We start from the raw sequence: 16,721 nt of genomic DNA, 5'->3' as shown, positions 1-16,721 counted from the left end.
AATCACAAACATAATGAAAGAATTGCTGAGCGTAAGTAAAGAAGGTTTAGATAAAAAAGACGAATATAGGAAAATGATGGAAAATTTGAATGAATAACATAGGAAGGAATTACAATGCATGACACAGATTCAAAGAGATATGCAGGAAATTAAAAACTACATCAAAAGCTGGCAAAACCACTTGAAAGAGACTGAAGATAGACTTTCAGACCTTGAAGACAGGATTGCAGCTAGTGACCACAGAACGAAAGATCTCTTAAAAATAACAAGGAAACAGGAAATAACAATTCATGCCTGCAAGACATTGCAAAGAAAAATAATTTAAGAGTGATAGATATCAATGAAGAAACACAACATCAACAAAAATAAAATAAAAAGACTATTTGCAGAACTAGTCTGCAATAGTCAGAAAACTTTCCAAATATGGGAAAATGATCTGGCATACATATAAGCAAGGCATATGGAACTCCAACTACCATAGCCAAAATAAGTTTACATCCAGAGGTATAATAATTAAGATCTCAGAAGTTCAGTACAAGAACAAAATATTAAAAGCTGTTAGAGAAATGAAACAGATCACCTATAAAGGAAAACCAATCAAAATCACAGTAGACTTGTCCACACAAATCATCAAGTCAAGAGTTTGGAGTAAAGTGTTTCAAATCCTGAAAGAAAGCAACTTCCAACCCATATTCATGTACTCTGCAAAACTATCCTTCAAAATTGATGGAAAAAACAAGATACTTCCATGTTGTTAAAGAACAACAACTGAAGAAATTCATGATCACCAAGCCAACCCTATGGAGAGTAATGAAGGATACTCTAGAAAGAGATAAAAATGACCATAGTTCTAGGAACAGTACAAGAGGTGAATGGCCAAACAGGACAGGCAATAGAGTGGAGGGCCAACAGCAGGAGGATAGCATGGCAGAGATGACCCAGTGCATTCTGGTTGTAACCATTAATGTAGATACCCTCAGTTCAGCAATAAAAAGAAACACAGGGAGTATGGATCAAGAAATAAGATCTAGCAACACCCTGTATACAAGAGACACATTTAACGCGAAAGGGAATTTATAGACTGAAAATCAAAGGAGAGAAAACAATTGTTCCACGTGACAGAAGATCAGAAAAAAGCACAGGTAACTTGCCATGGTATTTTTTACACAATGGAAAGCCACCCAGCTATAAAGCAGGATAATCTTGAGGCTCTTGTAGGTAAGTGGATGCAACTGAAGATCATGCTCATGGGTGAAAGTGTTCGTGCTCATGTGGATGAATACCGAGTTAATCTCCCTAGCATAAAAAACTGAAGGAGTTAGTGAAACTGAAAAATCACAGTAGATATTATGAAAGTGATAGGGGAGGAAATGTCTAAAAGGGAAAGTGGTAACCATTGTTAATTTCCTTTTACCTTGTTTTGAATTCTTTTATCATTTTCATAATTTTGTTAGGTTTGATTTTATTCTGTCTTTATTCTGTCTCTTTATTTTGTCTTTTGAAGGAGAATTGCTTACTTGGTTGTGGAATGTGCCATCTTTAACTTTATTAGGTAATACTAAAAGGATTTCCAAGATAATTAAAACAAATTACAATCTTAGTAGCAGTAGGTAAGAGAGATTATTGTCTCACGTTTTTGTCAATATTTGGCACTGGCTCATCAAAATTCAACTGACTATAAATCCATTAAACTCTATAACTATCTTTACAGCAATATCATGTCATAGTGATTCTTACAGCTTTGTAGGAAGTTTTGGAATTGGATTGTTGGAGTCTTCATACTTTGCTGTTTTTTTCAAGATTGTTTTTATTATTCTAGTTTTCTTGACTTTTAGGGCCAGCTTGTAAATTTCTAAAGGAGGAGTCATCTGGATTCTTTAGGAGACATCTTTAACAGTGGTAACTTTGAGTTTTGAAATGCATAAATTTTGAAAACATCTTCATGTTAGCCAAATTAAGTCTTCTGATATTGAATATGTCATGTTTTGTCATTTGTATCTTTTTCAATTTCTTTCAAAAATAGTTTTCAGAGTATAAGTTTTTCACTCTTTTGTTAAACTTATTAACATTTCTACCTCTTTAATACTATTGTAAATGGAATTGCTTTATTTATTTATTTTTTGATTTCTCATTGTTCATTGTAAGTGAATGGAGATAGAATTTATTATTGTGTATTGATCCTATCTTTGACATACTTTTTCTCAATACTTTTTCTAGTAGTTTGTTAGTGAATTCTTTAGGAATTTCTGGTTATTAGATCACGTCATCAACAAATAGAGATGTTTTAACTTTTCCTCTCTGATATGGGTGCCTTTTGTTTAATTTGTAATTATACTGACTCTGACCTCAAATATAATGTTAGACCTGGGAAGGGAAGATATTGTTTCATTTTGTTTCTTTACTAAGATAAAAATCTGTAGTCTTTCACCATTCAGGAAGTTGTGGGCTTTTCATACTTTCACTTTGTCAGATGAGAGAGCTCTCTTGTCTTTATAGTTTTAGGGCTTGTATAATTAAGATGTGTTGGGTTTTGTTAAAAGCTTTTACTCCAACACTCGAGCCATCTATTTTTATTGATTGATATAGTACATTACCTTAAATTATTTTCACATGACAACTAACCTTGCATTTTTGGAGTGAATTGCGTTTGATCATGGTGTGCAGTCCTGTTGATATGTTGAATTCAGTTTGCTAACAATTTTTTGAGGACATTTTACTTATCTTCGGAACAACTGTCAGTCTACAGCTTTTTTATCTTGTGGTATTTATATTTGGTTGTTGTCAGCCTATTTTCTTTGTCTTTCGGTGATTTTTTTTTTTTTTTTTACTAGTATACTAGTATTCTTACTAGTATTGTTTTTCCTCTTTCTGTTCCTTTGCAGTGAAAATTGTACTCCATAGTCTAGCCAGTGTAATTACCTTGTAGTTTATGTAATTAATCTTTTTTCTTATTTGTTTAGCTGTCCCCTTCCCTCCCCCATCAGATACTGAGCTCTGTGCCTCAGTATCTTGTTATGCTACAGCATAACAAGATCATTGACTGCTGAGAGTAAACGCTGTTTGCCGACCAGTAGAATTTCTTGAAAACGATGGGATGGTGAGTACACACAGCTTTCCCCAAGAACCCTTCTTGCTTTTGATAATAGTTTTACAGTTTTAATTAGTGTTCTATGAAATCAGCAGCTTAGCAAAGAGGGTTGGTGACTTTAGTAGTGCTGGAGCCTGAAACTTCCACCTAGTAAGGATGCTAGGTAAACAGTTTTACTCATTAGAATTTCAGTCTTTTATTATTCATAACGTTATAAATATTTGCTCACAAGCATGGTGGAAATATTGATTATGTTGTATGATAGTATAGAATAGGGATCAATACTCAGATATAGCAATAAAAATGTTTTTGCAGAAAACAAAACATAAGAATAGGGTAGTATTTATTTCAGTTAAAACTCCTTTGAAGTAGGGGACATGAATGCAAGGGTTAGATATTATGATTAAAAGAGATGAGAAAATAATTTTTAGTGAAAGCTTTTGATTCTTGCAAAATCATGCCAATACTCAACTGAGGGAATAAATGTTGCAGGCATCCTCATGGATTGCTTCACAATGAAGTTCTATGGGAAATACCTTCCTGTCCAACATCTCAGAAGATAGCTAGAGTTATTTCACCATCCACAGAGGGTTCTTCTATCCTATGGCAGTGGTTTTTTGAACTAAGAGATATATTTTCCTCCAAGGAATACTTGACAGTGTTTGGAAACATTTTTGATTCTCACAGCTGGAGAGTGTGGTATTGACATCTGGTGTGTAGAAGTCAGAGAAGCTGCTAACTATCTTGTAATGTACAGTGCGACTTTCCGTAATGAAGACATAAGCACACTCTAAATATCAATAGTGCCCAGCCTGAGAAACTTTAAGATAAACAAGCTATGTTAGTTTTTTGGGGCTTCAATAACAAAATACTATAGTCAGAGACCTTATAAACAACAGAAGTTTATTTCTCATAGTTCTTGAGGTCAAGGAAGTCTAAAGTGAGAGCACTGGAAAATTTGGTGTCTGGCAAGGGCTTACTTTCTTGCTCACAGATAGAACCTCCTTTCTTGGCTGGTAGGAGAGAATGAGCTTCCTCAGTCTAATTTTATAAAGGCATATCACTTATGGGGTCTTCACTCTGGACCTAATTATCTCCCTAATCACATCACATCCTAATACTATCACTTTGGGAGTTAAGGGTTTCGGTATGCAAATTTTGGAGGGACATGACCATTCAGATCATAGCACAGACACTGACATCGTGATGCAAATGATATACTGAGGTTTGGCTGTAGGGAAAAGCAATACAGACTCCAGGGAAATTTCAATATCCTGCTTTACTTTGGTTGACTTCTAAAGAAAGTTAAGAAACTGAAATGCAGCCCTGTATTTTCTGATTTTAACTCCAGCAACTTGCATAGTTTTACCATGTGAGCCTAGGAGTTCTTTGGCACAAATTCACAAAACATCAGTTTTGGAAGAATATTTTGATGGAAAAAAAATGCAAGATGTGAAAACAGACAGCTTTGTTAGTGATAAACACTTTTAAAAATGAGGTTTTTCAGTGATGTTGTATTAAGGTTAAAGTACCAAATCTCAACTTTCTATGATTTAAAAAAGGTTAACCTTTGAGAAAATGATGCAAATGTGTGAATGTTTATAAAGTGTCTTAAGTATAACTTAAATAAGTTGGTGAAATAATGCTCTTAAGATCAAATGTTGGTTATGATATGATACTGTAGGAAAATCTAGATTTATACACTATTGGGTAAATTATTTTTTTGAAATGATTTATTAAGAGATCTCAGATTTCAAGTGTCTGATATTTCTATCTGAAATCTAATTTACTTATCTGTTTTAATTTTCTCTTTTATGATCCATATTTATTTTTATTTATTTAAACCATTAGCTGGTTCTAAATACCCTGTAATACTTTCATCCACTTGAATAGTTTCACACTGTCTTAATATGTTTGATGCTATAGTATACGAAGTTATATTCAAATATTTCAAGGAAAGAAACAGTATGGTAACTACTATTAAGTTGGGTTATTTGGTAGTGAAGCACTAGGTTGCTGAAATTGTCATGCTCTGACCTGTACTGTTACGTTGTGGTGTCCTCTTTTATCTCAATCTCCCCCTTATTCATTAAAAAAATTATTTATTTTTTCATTTTTTGTTATTTTTTAATTAAGGGAAAAAAAACCACAGTTTTAGAGGTTGGAAAGTCCATGATCAAAGTGCTAAAAAGTTTGGTTGTTTGGTGAGGGCTTTTCTTTTCCAATATGGAGCTTTGTCTCCCTTGGAGAGGATGAATGGTGTGTCCTCAAAAAGGAGGCAAAACCCAACCCAACCTGACCCAACCCAGCATTTCCCTTGTCCTTTTACATAGGCACCTAATTCAATTCACATGGGAGGAATGCTCATCGCCTAATCACCCCTGAGAGACCTGTATCTTCAAACTATCACATTAGCAACTCCTGAATTTTGGAAGGGATATATTCAAAGCTTAGCAGTATTTTCTTATTTCCTAAAACCTTCACTTTCTTTCCTCCATTGCTTAATATTAGCCAATAAAATTAAGAAAATGCTTCCTTTGTACTGCCAAATGTTTCTTTACTTCAGTTACATGTTTTGTATATTAGTAATTTCCTTAAGAGGAGTTTATGCGAACAATATGATGGTTGCTTTATCTTTCTTTCCTTTGAATTTCTGCCCTTCTGCATTGTGTCTTCATTCAAGAGATATTTATTTCCTTCATTTTCAACATATGCCCTGGTGAATGCTTGGTTAGAGCTTTGCTCTGATCTCTGGTACCATTTTATTGGCAAGAGGTTTTGTCTATTGGTATGTTTTATTACTTTTTGTTTTTCTTAAAGCAGGCTGGTAAAGTATTTTTCCTATGTCTTCTTACTCATATTATGTTCCACTTTGTTGTTCTAGATGAGTTCTTTGTAGGTTGCTCCTTGATTGTAGTGGGAGGGAAGTAGAACATACTCAGAATTGTCTTTCAGCCTTCATGATTCAAGGGCTTTAAAAATCTTTGCTGCCACAGACAGTCTGCTTCCTAAAATATAGTTCATCTGTGCAGATTTTTTAAGTTAAAAAAGTTATTTACACTAACGTCATTTCTTTTTCCATTCTAAGTCACACTGAGTTCTGGAGGGCCTTTTCTACCAACCTTGTTTATTTAGTTCCTGCACTCAGTGAGACAGAAGAAGAGGTAATGACTTACGATAGCAGGAGTTCCTAGTCTTCAGGAAGTGTGTGTCTCACTGGCCATTTTCCCACACACCAAGTCTTATCTCACATTCCTTTTTGTGCAACTTCTGATTTGTCTCTACTTCTTTTGGAAGCCCTTATGGATTCCATAGATTGTCTCCTGATATCACTGAAAGTGGAATTATGAAATTTCATGCTTTCTCATTTCACTTTTATAAAATTTTCAGAAAAAGAAGATTATTTTTTTAAAATTTTATTTTATTTTAGAGAGAACAAAACAAAACAAGGCAGATCAGAACAAAACAATGCAAGCAACTCAGGATTTCAAAACAAGACAACAGGAGATCAACAGTGGCTACTGAAATGTCTCTTATTTTCTTCGAAATAGTTGTCCATGTCTTCACACACAATGAATTCAAACAAAACAAAATAGTATAAAACCAATCGAAAAAGAATGAAAGCATTACAGGCCTTCAAAATCAGACAATAGGAAATCAAAAATAGCTACCAAAAGTGTTTCTTGTTCTCTTCAAAATAGCTGTCCATATCTTCACACATATTGAAATCAAATAATAGAAGCTAAAACCAATCAAAACAAGGAATTAAAAAATTATTAGACCCCAAAACAAGATGATAGAAAATCAGCAATGGCTACCATAAATCTCATTCAGAAAAAGAGGAATTTATACTAGAAGTCTGGTTCATTTAACAATATAATGAATGTACTACTTTGAGAAGCCCAGGCCAATGGCAAAGTGAAGGACAGCTCCAGGTTTAAAACATACTCACTTACGTGCATTTGTAAGACTGGGAAGTTATGAGAAAACTTGGGTAATGTTCATCTTTAGTTTATGTTATTATTCTGGCCTTATTATCTCTCATTCAGGTGTCCAAGAGTCTTTATTAGAATGTTGGGGATATATTCTAAATTTCTTTAAAACAACTACAAGTGTTACTTAGATTATTCAGTCACGTTAGGAGCAATGAAGCAGTTGTTCTGACATTCTGTATGACACAGAATTTGCATTAGTTTGTCTTTCACAGTGTTGTACCATCTCAGTGCCCACACAGACATAACTGCACAATGCTGGGAAATAACCGGCAATAAACTGGCCCTTTAAAACTACAAATCTTGATATAAAGTCAGCGAACATTTCAAAGAATGGATCTATCACAATACAATCAGCAGTCTTTATTTTTGAGTAATCAAGACAGTGTAAGTATTATACGAGAGTGGGTATTTTCACTTCATGTGACATTATGCTATCCGTATCACCATCTTTGAATGTCAAGGACAAAGTTATGGGTGTATTTCTTTTATTATTACTTTCCAGAGTCACTTTGCTGCTTAGCAACACTCCACTACATTATTTGGGTTTTTGTCTGTTATATTGAAAGCAGAAATGGTTGGGAGATGTATTGAGCATGATGGGGATGAATATGGAAAAGATTTTTAAAAATGGAGAGCACCTTACAATAAATTAAGTTCTGTGTTAATAGTGATACAAAATGAATGCATCACCTGCCTTACACTGAAATGGAGAGCATTAGAGCAGCACCTGTTTAATACTCGTGTGGCAGCCATCATGCTAGGCGTTTTATTTATTTCTGATAGAAAGCTCCATGGCATGGACCTTATTAGCCTATCTTTGGTATGTACGTGTGTGTGTGTGTGTGTGTGTGTGTGTGTGTGTGTGTGTGTGTTACCAGGGTCTTTGACAAGAGCTAAATGCCCAGTCCTTTAATTTTTTTTTTGAAACAGGCTCTTTCTAAGTTGTCATGTGGGTTTCAAGTTGCAAAGCTCTTGCCTCAGCCCCTCAGAGTACTGGGATTACAGGTGTGTGCCATCGTGTCTGGCTTTATTCTAGGAGTCTCATCTGAGTGGAGGGATAGAGCTCAAAATTAGATTAATTATTTGAGCTCTCACTCCTTCTGTACCACAATAACTGCATTTCAGAAGGGAAATGGATGTGAATACAACCCCCTGATATGTTGGGTACTATGCTGTGATACGCTTGGGCTCGAAGTGAAGCCAGGTAGTTGAGAGCTCCCAGCTTGAATACCTGTGTTTAGATAGAATCTAAACCTGAGTTTTAGAATTATGAATACTATTTGAAATTTTGTCAGCATCTGGAAATGAACTGCAGGAAGAAGGGGTTGAGCAATGGGTTCTGGAATTCTTTGGGGGCTGATTGAGTGCCATGAATATTAAGAACTGATGAACTATCATAAATATTATTTCTTACTCAGGAAATACTTATGCCAGCAAGTATCTTATGTTGTAATGGAGGGATTAATTATCAAATCCTATTCTTTGCTTCTTCTTTCCTGGGGTCTGGTCTCACAGTTTTTAGCTTGGCATGTATAAAGGAGACAGGATGTTCTCTGTGCCACTCCACTGGATAAACCGACATTTACCACTGGGTTAGCTGTTTGTCATTACCTCCATTCTTACGGGCCCATCAAATAAAAGCTATGTTACCACTTTACTGCCATGACCGATTGCATTGAGTCCACTGTTCTATTTCTCTTTCTGTGTAGACTATTTGAAATAGAACTTTGTAGCATGCCATTTTCTGTCACAAGAGGGTAATGTGGATATATAATTAAACAGTTTAGCAACACTGACATTTCTGTGTTTGCACCAGAATTATCTTGATATTACGGGGATTGGAGAACAGTGCCACCTGGTAGGAAACAGATGCATATGTTTGAGCAAAGATTAATGATTCTATTCAGAAAAATGACTCAGGTGAGGGCTCAAGAGTAACTCAGTATATTCTAGTATAGCAGAACAGTATGTTCTTAAAGAATAAGGCCAGTTTTGTTCAAGGCCATATTAAGTGTCCTGCTTTGGAATGAGAGTGAAACAGTGATTATTTCAATTGCAAAGATGTGAAAAATGTTCTATGGTTTGTCCTAGTGTTCCTTCTTGTAGGTCTGTGTCCATCTACTATATACTAATTCTTCTTTTGCTTTATTTTTTGGTGCTGGGCATTGAACACTGAGCTATATGCATGCTAAATCCATGTCCCACCACTGAAATGCACCCCTAATCCCTCACATTCTGAGTCAAAATCATACACATAAGGAAATAATTGTCCCTTTATCCTAATTTTTATACATTCATCTTTCTCTAGCCTGTTTTTCACAAAACGGCAGCCATTGAGTAGGTACATAGCAATGATCTGGGTTATATTTATAGTTATGATTTATATCTAGAGTCCCCCTAAAACCTCATGGAATTGTAGGCCAGACAATTTAATTTAATTGAGGCCTAGTCAGAAGAGGTGGGCTACTGTGGGAGGGACCTGGATGGTCATGTCTCCCTTTGTGCGTCCTACCTTGGCACGCTGCTTTCTTCTTCCACACCATCATGCCATCTGTCGTGCCATCGTGCCTTGAAGTCAGCTGAAAATGGACTGAAACCTTTATAAACTGTAACTCAGAATAAAGTTCTCCTTCTTTAAGTTGTGTGTTGGTATTGAGTCTCATCAATGAGGAATCTGACTAAGAGATTTACTGAGTATAAATATGTGGTCATAAGGTTGATGCCATTTAGCTATATCCACCTTGCATATCAATTTTTTGTTCTCTGAGGCACTTGCTTTAACTAATTAGAATGTTCAAGATTTTGAGTATTCTAAAGCCACAAGCCTTTTAAGAAAGATTTTAAGATATCTGCTGTTGAGGAGTTTTCCTTTTTGATTTACAAATGGCAATAACACATCACTGAAAACCGCTCTCTGGACACACAAGACATCCCGTTGAAATCAGCATGGTGGCCTGAGCTGAAGGAGCCTTTCACCTCCCAGAAAAACAGAGCAGTGAAACTTATCTCTCTTACTCAACTTACCTTGCTTCAAGAGAGGATTTACTAGTTTAAAAATAGTTATCTTTTATTGTCTGCATATCAGGGTCTTTTTGCTTTTTCTCAGCACTTACTAATGTGTTTTGATTGACACCTTGCTCAGTACTAAAAGGGAACAGAGAAAGGGAGAATGTTCCACTTTATTGACAGATGTTGAGACCTTGTCAGGGACAATTTTTTGGCAACCTGTATAGTATCACTTTTGGAAAATGAGGAAGAAAAGGATTACATATAGATGAAAGGAAAGTATACATGAAAAAGCCAGCTATCATAAAACATTGAATGTTTTTTTCAGCCAGCAGAGTCTTTAAGTTAGAAATGTAACTTATAAAATCTGCACAAATTATCTTTTTATTTTCTTGGCTTGTTGAATTACTTAATTGTTGAGATGACTTCAGATTTTGTAAAATGCACGTGAATGTGAATAAGTGAAAGGCAACTGTGTTCCAAGAAAGACCTGAGTTCTGCTGTCAACCCTGACTTTTCCTGGGTATTTGACTCTGTGCAGGCCATAACTTTCTTGAACTTCATGGGTAAAATTGGGAAACCATCTTTGCAGAGCACAATATATGAGAAAAGGGTTTAAAAATTTCTGAAAGTTTCTAAAACAAGTTTTTGTAATTTTGCTATGTGGAGAATGATAGTTATATAAATTGAATATAAGTATCATTTTCTTAGTATAAGACAAACACTAGCTTATACATGGAAATATTCTTAGCATACCTTTGTAAATACTATATTGTTAAATTCTTATTTAATTTTTCCCTAACTTCCAGTTAATCACTATTAACTTCATGTCTCAATTATAAGATTTCCCTACAGCTACACTTGGAGCTACCTAGGGACTTAATCAAATAATCTGATCTAAAATCTCTAACATTTTTAACATTTTTGTTCTTTATCAGTTTTTATTTCTACCTTCAATTATTATTATTGTTATTTCCTGGTACTAGGGTTCAAACTCATGACCTAATGCTTACCAGGAAGTGCTTGAGCTGCTGAGCTAAATCCCTGGCCCTTCAATTATTTTTAAGATAAAATGTTGTAAACATCTCGTTTCAAATTATCTGTGGTCAACATGCCTTTTAAAAGTTTTTACACTTTGTCTCAAACAGATTTTGTTTTGTAACACTTTTGTAAAATACAATAAAAGATGAGGTATTAGGATTGAATCTAAATCAATACAGGTTTGGACCATGTACTCCAGTTAGATATTATCATTGATATCATTGCTGGGAGCAGGGAAATTTTTCCAACTTCTTGTGAACTTCCACACTATAAAAAAGTTATTAAGAATACAGGAGTGTGAAAAAGATACAAAATTATCATTACTATTATTTTTTACAGTACTGAGGATTGAACCTAACACCTTCCATATATTAGGCAAATACTCTAACACTGAGCTACATCCTCAACCCTAAAATCCTTACATTTTTAATAATTAAAAATCAATAGACATAAAATTACTGTCAAATTCAATAAAGGTTTTAAAATGTTTACTTTCAATTTCTACACTTGCCTTGTGGTGAACCAATAACAAACAATCCAAATGAAGAATGTAGGTAAAAAGATACTTTTCCATCTGTTCAAGTTGTCCCTGAAAGAGCTATCACTTCTTGTCACTAATTTTAAAGTCCAAGAGAGAGCATTTGATTATATCTATGTTTGACCATGTGCAATAAGCAATAGCAATACAGGAAAGATTAAGAATGAGTGTTAGACCTCAGAGAAGAAGGGTTAAAAGAAAATCTCAAGAGGTGGCAGGTAAAGGTCCCAATATGGAGCACTGCTAGGAATGCAATGACAATCCTGACTGATGGAAATAACTGTAGATCTCCACTCTATATAGTTAATTGCTAAAAGGATATGAACTGGAGAAGCAGAAGTATGGGAATTCAAATGGAGAATATTGGGAGAAATTACAGAATTTCTTGGGATCCCAGGTTCTTAAATTATCCTGGAAGTAAGTGAGGTGTTTGACAAGAGCTAATTTAGGGAAAGTCATTGTTAGCCTTTGAGCAGATTGCTACTGCAGTAAAATCAATCTTTTAGTGGTGAGGAAGAAAATTTGGTCCTTTAGAGGTGAGAAGAATAGACTGGTGATAGGGGATGGTGAAGACAGGGTCACAGAAGCTAACTATGAGGTCAAAGCATGCAAGAGAGCACAAATAGTACAAAGGGTGGCTGTGATACAAAGAAATGGGTGCAAGAAAAAGTTATGGTGTAAAAAGAAGCAGAGTGGCTATCTCAGTGTGGGTCGTTAATAGTAAACAATTTTAGAAAAGGAAAGCATTTGAGTTTCAGTAGTGTGGCTGCTTGAGAGTTATTGTTGTTCTGAGGTGTGATTTTTCTCAGATACTTGGAAAGACGTGTGTCAAAATCTGGTGTATGAATTTACCAACTGGGAGCCTTAAATAGTGCACCTCAGAAAATATGACCAACTTCTAATCTACAGTAACTATGAGTGTGACCTTATTTGGAAATGGTATGTGTGAAGATGAAATAAAGGATCTTTGCATGTGATAATGCTAGATTTAGGGTCTTGAGATATGAGCAGTATCTTTATGAGGAAAAGGAGAGGGAAACACACCATAATGGCTATGTGAAGAGAGAGGCAGAGATTTTAGTTGTGATGCTACTGACCATGGGTTGCAAGAACCACCAGAAGCTGGAAGAGGCAATGGAGGAATCTCTCCAAAAGGTTTTTTTGGTACTGGGAATTGAACTCACAGCCTTGCGCTTGGCCAAACAGGCGCTTATGCTGCTGAGCAAAATCCCCAGGTTTGGCTTTCATTCAGACTTCTGGCTCCAGAAAAGTGAGAGAATAAAAATCTGTCTTTCTAGCTTTCTATTTTATAGTAATTTGTATGGCAGCTATAGAAAATTAATTTGATACCTTTTTTGAGGGCTTGTGTATACTTAACAATAATGTGAAGTGGAGAGAACATGAAGTAGTTAAGCAGAGTGAAGTTTAGGGTATATCAGCAACTATGAAATTGATGGACTATACAGTGAATCAATCCTACCCATTCCCCATTTCATTATCTTCTTTCCTTCCATTTCCACTTCTTCCCTCCCCTGCTTCTTCTTCATATCTTTACTTTGGGATTCACCTGCTACAATGTCTTACACTAGAGAAACAATGTGGTATTTACATGTGTGCCTGACTTATTTCATTTAAGAATATGGTCTCAAAGTGCATCCATTTACCTAGAAATGTCTCAAGCTTATCCTCCTTTCCTGCCAGTAATGTCTCTGTAACATTTTTGTTGCTGAGACAAAGAACCTGACACACAAATTTAAAGGAAGAAAGGATTAGTTAGCTCAGAGTTTGTAGAGGTTTCAGTTCATAGTGAGCTAGCTGGCTCCCAGGCAGGGTAGTGAAGCAGTGGGGCATCACAGAGGAAAAACAGTCCATGCCAAAGCAGGGCAGAGAAGAGGCAGCATGCAGCAAGAAGCCAGGTACAGACAGCAAATGACAAGTGACTAGAACAGCTCTCCATGTAGCCATTGTATCCAGGCTACACTTCCTTAGGGCAGTAGAACTCACTCATGGAGAGACATCTAGACACGAGCCATAACACACAAAAACAAAACATGCTAAACAATATTCATTAATTTTACATTAACTTTTTCACTCTGACTTCCAGTTAAAACTTACCACCTTTTATTAATCAGTGCTACCATATTCAAAGACAGCAGAATCCATTAATAGTTAGCCAGTCCTCTGGTTAAATATGTTCTTTTCCTCTTGGATCTTTAAGTATTGAGAAATAACTTGCAGTTTCTTTAACATTCATTGTTACTCTCAATATCTGGTAAGATGTTACTGCCTAGGAACAATGATTCTGTTTAACCCAGTGCCTAACACAGATTATGTCACAGAGAACAGTTCCCTATGTGTTTTTCTGATCTAATGTGTTGGCTTGAGAATCAGATTTTCTGGTCTAATACCGCAGAGTTCTGAAGGTGAATTTCCCATATGAAATTAGAGGCATTTGAATGTCTTACACTTACATGAATTTAGGAAATCACCATGTATTTGCATATCAGTAAACAATATTGTTAGTCCATTGTTATAACAAAACATTTGAGGCTGGGTAAGATATAAAGGAAAGCAATTTACTTAGCTCACAGTTTTGGAGGTTAATGGGTATATACTGACACAGGCTCAGCTCTGATGAGGACCATGAAAGATAACATCACCATGATGCATCTCCCACATGCAAGAGGGAGACAAGGTATAATCATGTCAGTGGTGGTCTTTTACAACAGCTCTGTTGTGAGAAATAACCAGATTCCACCATAATTAACTAAATGCCCTCGAAGAGTGATTCCCCCAATGACCTAATCATCTCCCATCAGGTTGTACCTTTTAAGGGTTGTAATACCTTTTAACATTATCACACTGGGGACCAAGCTTCTAACACATGAACCTTTAGAGGATAAGCCACATCAAAACCAGAATAGTGTCTTTCCATTGTAAAGTACTCAACAGCTCAACTCAATATGGCCTACACACAGGGAATTTATTGACTTGTGTAACAAATTCCAAAAACAATAACTTTGGAAAAGAATTGAAATGTCTTTCAGTTTCCTGTTCTCCCTTCCAAGATGTCAGTTTTATCCAAAGAAGGGATCCCTTTGAAGTTTCAGGACAGGTGACAACAGGAAAGATAACTACCTGCTGGTTTTTAATACCCCTATGAAAAAATGTCTCTATCTAAGCTGTCAAACATCTTCAGCCTCCCTCTGATTGGATCAGTTAGTATTTGTCTGCCTTTGAACCAATCATTGTAGCTATGAATTATAATCACATCACAGGAAAGATCCCACAGCTGGTTTAGTAACATTATGATCTAACTTCTAAGAATTCCTGGCATATGAACCTCATTTTTAGTCAATAATCCTTAGTTCAGAGATGCATTAGACCAAGCTGTTAGTCTGGGAAGGTTGAGGATAATAAGTAAGACCATGTTTTATTTAGGAGCACTGTCATGCTCTTTAGTTATATAATCATAGAAGTACTGTAGTAGTATGCCTCTCACTCAGATAAGGGGCTCCCAGTACTTATGCAGGCCAGCTAATCTAAAGAACAACTTTTTCACTGGAGTTGTGGGAGAGGGACATTGAGTGTCTCAAAAGTACAGTGTTACTTTACTTTCAAATTTGTCTTCTGTGACCATGAGTCTATTGTTAAAAAAAATTTGTGGCCTACAACCTTCTAATTCTTTTGGAGTGTTTTGTTGACTTCTTTGCTATATATTTTTACCAGCCTGTCTTCCTTCTGTACCTTTCAAATTAGCAAACCTTGTTTGGCTGCCCCAAGACAAGGTATGTGTTTTGTTCTTCGTACTGGTCAGTGTTTTCCAGAGAAACAGAATTAATAGGATATCTATCTATCTATCTATCTATCTATCTATCTATTTATCTATCTATCGTCATTTATTTGTCATGCATCTGTGCTTATGAAGCAATTGGTTCACATGTTCATGCAGGCTGGGAAGTCTAGCCTCAGAGAATGATAGCACAGTTACATTCTGAGTCTTACAGCCTGAGAACTAGGAAAGCCAACAGTGTAAATTTCATTCTGAGTCCAGATCTGAGCTAGAAGACTGATGTCCCAGTTTGAAGATTGTTAGATCAGGAGAGAACAAATTCTTTCTTAACCTTTTGTTCAATTTAGGCTTTCAACAGTTTAAATCAGCCTTCAGTCTCCTGATTCAAGTGTTAATAGTATCCAAAACCTCCACAGACATATCAAGAAATAATGTTTAACCAAATATCCAGGTACTCTGATTTGATACATAAAATGAACCATCAAAATCTTACTTTGTTATTGACATTTATCAATTCAGGAGATACACACAGTTTACTGGGCTGGGACAATCCTGGACCAATCCTGGACCTGGAACTAAGGTCAGTATTACTTAATAGGAATTATTTAATAGGAATTCTACAGTATACCACAGCTGAAACTCGTGCTGAGAAAGAATATTGCAATATTTACTCATTTCTAATATCTGCTTAATCTTTGAAGGATATATGGGGGAGGGGGCTAAGGCAGAGATCATTGTCACTCTGTTTCTGTCTCTGTTGTCTGTCTCCCTCTCTGTCTCTCTGCCTCTCTGCAAATTATAGGACTCATTTCCACTCTTCAAAGTTATCCATCAGTTTAATAGAGATTATCTGTTCATATGAAGAATATTTGGAGGTGTGAGAAATGTAACAAGCCAACATGTCATAGAAAGGTTAATCTGTGTTTTGTGGATTCCCATGTTGGGACAAGGAATATGTAAGGCTTGGCTTCTATCCGGCTTTTACCACAGTGCTTCTTTCTGAAATATTTCATATATATTGTAGTTATACATGTGGGACTCCACTTAAGATACACAGGCCAAAAGCCACTGCTCCATCCTAGCTCTGTGATTTTAAAAACAAAAGTCTCTCTCTCTTTAACACTCAGTTCCCTTTACTTTACTTATAAATTGAAGGGGTGAGACTAGAGTTCTCAGAGTCTCTTTCATCTTCAGCAGTCTGTGATTTTGTTACTTTTGCCATTGGCCAAAGTGGCACTTATTAATTTTGTGAAGACTGAC

Source organism: Cavia porcellus, unplaced genomic scaffold, assembly GCF_034190915.1.
Source record: "Cavia porcellus strain 051 isolate PalLab524CR breed Dunkin Hartley unplaced genomic scaffold, mCavPor4.1 scaffold_13, whole genome shotgun sequence".
Classification (NCBI taxonomy): domain Eukaryota; kingdom Metazoa; phylum Chordata; class Mammalia; order Rodentia; family Caviidae; genus Cavia; species Cavia porcellus.
Note: the sequence above shows the minus strand (reverse complement) of the source record.